At 55.5% G+C, this 5,000-nt stretch overlaps 1 non-coding gene across 1 annotated transcript in view; it reads right to left on the bottom strand.

Moving 5' to 3' along the window:
• Positions 1 to 364, bottom strand: part of LOC144418747 (small subunit ribosomal RNA) — a 1,771-nt gene extending 1,407 nt beyond the window's left edge. Inside the window, exon 1 of the ribosomal RNA XR_013473654.1 lies at positions 1 to 364. This exon is cut by the window's left edge and continues 1,407 nt beyond it. This is a non-coding gene — a ribosomal RNA (small subunit ribosomal RNA).
• Positions 365 to 5,000: the final 4,636 nt, after the last annotated feature.

Genomic DNA, 5,000 nt, shown 5'->3' with positions numbered 1-5,000 from the left:
CCCGTTACCCGTTATCACAAAGGTAGGCACGTAGCGTACCTTCGACAGTTGATAGGGCAGACACTTGAATGATACGTCGTCGGTGCAGAGACCGTACGATCCGCGTGGTTATCCAGAGTCATCAAACGTCACAGGACGAACCCGGTCGGTTTTGATCTGATAAAAGCGCGCCTCCCGAAGTCGGCGCTTAATGCATGTATTAGCTCTAGAATTACCACAGTTATCCACTTCGCTTACGAGACCAAATAAACCAAGACTGATTTAATGAGCCATTCGCAGTTTCGCTTTACGAGAACTCGTACTTGCACCTGCATGGCTTAATCTTTGAGACAAGCATATCACTACTGGCAGGATCAACCAGATAGCTGCGACAGCTGCGCTCGGCCCTTGCTGGGCCGCCCGGCGCGTGCTCGTCGCATTCGTTTAAGACCGAGGCGATCGCCTGCGGCCGTACTCAGCTTCGACAGTCGCTGGCCGCGACGTCCACGCTCTCGCCGGCAGTGCCAGGCCGAGCGATTTGCGTTTTTTCTTTGCTCGCCCTCTCTCGGGCTCGATCCATTCAGTTTCGCACAAACAAGAGCTCTGCCGGCCGCCTGCAGCGGTGCCTAAAACCCGGGCATAACAATGCGACCGTTCTGCTAGGCCGACAAGCGCTCAAGCCAGACGCTCGATCGAACGCCCCCTACATATTAGTCGAGACAACGGCTCGCTCATTAGCATCGCGTTTGTACTTTAACTTTTTTTGGCTCGGCTTCTTTCGACGCCGATGCCGGCGACGCAGCACTCTCTCGCCCGCCAGCCACCGAGAAAAGGGTGCGCTCCGACCGGCCCCGCACCGCTCTTTCTTGGCTCATTCGAAATTACTGTCTTTCGCTCTGACATGCCTTACCTAGGGTTAGGTTAGTATGCTTGCACGTTTGTACTTTAACTTTTTTCGGCTCGGCTTCTTTCGACGCCGATGCCGGCGACGCAGCACTCTCTCGCCCGCCAGCCACCGAGAAAAGGGTGCGCTCCGACCGGCCCCGCACCGCTCTTTCTTGGCTCATTCGAAATTACTGTCTTTCGCTCTGACATGCCTTACCTAGGGTTAGGTTAGTATGCTTGCACGTTTGTACTTTAACTTTTTTCGGCTCGGCTTCTTTCGACGCCGATGCCGGCGACGCAGCACTCTCTCGCCCGCCAGCCACCGAGAAAAGGGTGCGCTCCGACCGGCCCCGCACCGCTCTTTCTTGGCTCATTCGAAATTACTGTCTTTCGCTCTGACATGCCTTACCTAGGGTTAGGTTAGTATGCTTGCACGTTTGTACTTTAACTTTTTTCGGCTCGGCTTCTTTCGACGCCGATGCCGGCGACGCAGCACTCTCTCGCCCGCCAGCCACCGAGAAAAGGGTGCGCTCCGACCGGCCCCGCACCGCTCTTTCTTGGCTCATTCGAAATTACTGTCTTTCGCTCTGACATGCCTTACCTAGGGTTAGGTTAGTATGCTTGCACGTTTGTACTTTAACTTTTTTCGGCTCGGCTTCTTTCGACGCCGATGCCGGCGACGCAGCACTCTCTCGCCCGCCAGCCACCGAGAAAAGGGTGCGCTCCGACCGGCCCCGCACCGCTCTTTCTTGGCTCATTCGAAATTACTGTCTTTCGCTCTGACATGCCTTACCTAGGGTTAGGTTAGTATGCTTGCACGTTTGTACTTTAACTTTTTTCGGCTCGGCTTCTTTCGACGCCGATGCCGGCGACGCATCACTCTCTCGCCCGCCAGCCACCGAGAAAAGGGTGCGCTCCGACCGGCCCCGCACCGCTCTTTCTTGGCTCATTCGAAATTACTGTCTTTCGCTCTGACATGCCTTACCTAGGGTTAGGTTAGTATGCTTGCACGTTTGTACTTTAACTTTTTTCGGCTCGGCTTCTTTCGACGCCGATGCCGGCGACGCAGCACTCTCTCGCCCGCCAGCCACCGAGAAAAGGGTGCGCTCCGACCGGCCCCGCACCGCTCTTTCTTGGCTCATTCGAAATTACTGTCTTTCGCTCTGACATGCCTTACCTAGGGTTAGGTTAGTATGCTTGCACGTTTGTACTTTAACTTTTTTCGGCTCGGCTTCTTTCGACGCCGATGCCGGCGACGCAGCACTCTCTCGCCCGCCAGCCACCGAGAAAAGGGTGCGCTCCGACCGGCCCCGCACCGCTCTTTCTTGGCTCATTCGAAATTACTGTCTTTCGCTCTGACATGCCTTACCTAGGGTTAGGTTAGTATGCTTGCACGTTTGTACTTTAACTTTTTTCGGCTCGGCTTCTTTCGACGCCGATGCCGGCGACGCAGCACTCTCTCGCCCGCCAGCCACCGAGAAAAGGGTGCGGTCCGACCGGCCCCGCACCGCTCTTTCTTGGCTCATTCGAAATTACTGTCTTTCGCTCTGACATGCCTTACCTAGGGTTAGGTTAGTATGCTTGCACGTTTGTACTTTAACTTTTTTCGGCTCGGCTTCTTTCGACGCCGATGCCGGCGACGCAGCACTCTCTCGCCCGCCAGCCACCGAGAAAAGGGTGCGCTCCGACCGGCCCCGCACCGCTCTTTCTTGGCTCATTCGAAATTACTGTCTTTCGCTCTGACATGCCTTACCTAGGGTTAGGTTAGTATGCTTGCACGTTTGTACTTTAACTTTTTTCGGCTCGGCTTCTTTCGACGCCGATGCCGGCGACGCAGCACTCTCTCGCCCGCCAGCCACCGAGAAAAGGGTGCGCTCCGACCGGCCCCGCACCGCTCTTTCTTGGCTCATTCGAAATTACTGTCTTTCGCTCTGACATGCCTTACCTAGGGTTAGGTTAGTATGCTTGCACGTTTGTACTTTAACTTTTTTCGGCTCGGCTTCTTTCGACGCCGATGCCGGCGACGCAGCACTCTCTCGCCCGCCAGCCACCGAGAAAAGGGTGCGCTCCGACCGGCCCCGCACCGCTCTTTCTTGGCTCATTCGAAATTACTGTCTTTCGCTCTGACATGCCTTACCTAGGGTTAGGTTAGTATGCTTGCACGTTTGTACTTTAACTTTTTTCGGCTCGGCTTCTTTCGACGCCGATGCCGGCGACGCAGCACTCTCTCGCCCGCCAGCCACCGAGAAAAGGGTGCGCTCCGACCGGCCCCGCACCGCTCTTTCTTGGCTCATTCGAAATTACTGTCTTTCGCTCTGACATGCCTTACCTAGGGTTAGGTTAGTATGCTTGCACGTTTGTACTTTAACTTTTTTCGGCTCGGCTTCTTTCGACGCCGATGCCGGCGACGCAGCACTCTCTCGCCCGCCAGCCACCGAGAAAAGGGTGCGCTCCGACCGGCCCCGCACCGCTCTTTCTTGGCTCATTCGAAATTACTGTCTTTCGCTCTGACATGCCTTACCTAGGGTTAGGTTAGTATGCTTGCACGTTTGTACTTTAACTTTTTTCGGCTCGGCTTCTTTCGACGCCGATGCCGGCGACGCAGCACTCTCTCGCCCGCCAGCCACCGAGAAAAGGGTGCGCTCCGACCGGCCCCGCACCGCTCTTTCTTGGCTCATTCGAAATTACTGTCTTTCGCTCTGACATGCCTTACCTAGGGTTAGGTTAGTATGCTTGCACGTTTGTACTTTAACTTTTTTCGGCTCGGCTTCTTTCGACGCCGATGCCGGCGACGCAGCACTCTCTCGCCCGCCAGCCACCGAGAAAAGGGTGCGCTCCGACCGGCCCCGCACCGCTCTTTCTTGGCTCATTCGAAATTACTGTCTTTCGCTCTGACATGCCTTACCTAGGGTTAGGTTAGTATGCTTGCACGTTTGTACTTTAACTTTTTTCGGCTCGGCTTCTTTCGACGCCGATGCCGGCGACGCAGCACTCTCTCGCCCGCCAGCCACCGAGAAAAGGGTGCGCTCCGACCGGCCCCGCACCGCTCTTTCTTGGCTCATTCGAAATTACTGTCTTTCGCTCTGACATGCCTTACCTAGGGTTAGGTTAGTATGCTTGCACGTTTGTACTTTAACTTTTTTCGGCTCGGCTTCTTTCGACGCCGATGCCGGCGACGCAGCACTCTCTCGCCCGCCAGCCACCGAGAAAAGGGTGCGCTCCGACCGGCCCCGCACCGCTCTTTCTTGGCTCATTCGAAATTACTGTCTTTCGCTCTGACATGCCTTACCTAGGGTTAGGTTAGTATGCTTGCACGTTTGTACTTTAACTTTTTTCGGCTCGGCTTCTTTCGACGCCGATGCCGGCGACGCATCACTCTCTCGCCCGCCAGCCACCGAGAAAAGGGTGCGCTCCGACCGGCCCCGCACCGCTCTTTCTTGGCTCATTCGAAATTACTGTCTTTCGCTCTGACATGCCTTACCTAGGGTTAGGTTAGTATGCTTGCACGTTTGTACTTTAACTTTTTTCGGCTCGGCTTCTTTCGACGCCGATGCCGGCGACGCAGCACTCTCTCGCCCGCCAGCCACCGAGAAAAGGGTGCGCTCCGACCGGCCCCGCACCGCTCTTTCTTGGCTCATTCGAAATTACTGTCTTTCGCTCTGACATGCCTTACCTAGGGTTAGGTTAGTATGCTTGCACGTTTGTACTTTAACTTTTTTCGGCTCGGCTTCTTTCGACGCCGATGCCGGCGACGCAGCACTCTCTCGCCCGCCAGCCACCGAGAAAAGGGTGCGCTCCGACCGGCCCCGCACCGCTCTTTCTTGGCTCATTCGAAATTACTGTCTTTCGCTCTGACATGCCTTACCTAGGGTTAGGTTAGTATGCTTGCACGTTTGTACTTTAACTTTTTTCGGCTCGGCTTCTTTCGACGCCGATGCCGGCGACGCAGCACTCTCTCGCCCGCCAGCCACCGAGAAAAGGGTGCGCTCCGACCGGCCCCGCACCGCTCTTTCTTGGCTCATTCGAAATTACTGTCTTTCGCTCTGACATGCCTTACCTAGGGTTAGGTTAGTATGCTTGCACGTTTGTAGTTTAACTTTTTTCGGCTCGGCTTCTTTCGACGCCGATGCCGGCGA

This window comes from Styela clava, unplaced genomic scaffold (assembly GCF_964204865.1).
Source record: "Styela clava unplaced genomic scaffold, kaStyClav1.hap1.2 HAP1_SCAFFOLD_30, whole genome shotgun sequence".
Classification (NCBI taxonomy): domain Eukaryota; kingdom Metazoa; phylum Chordata; class Ascidiacea; order Stolidobranchia; family Styelidae; genus Styela; species Styela clava.
This window is presented reverse-complemented; position numbering and strand designations above follow the sequence as displayed.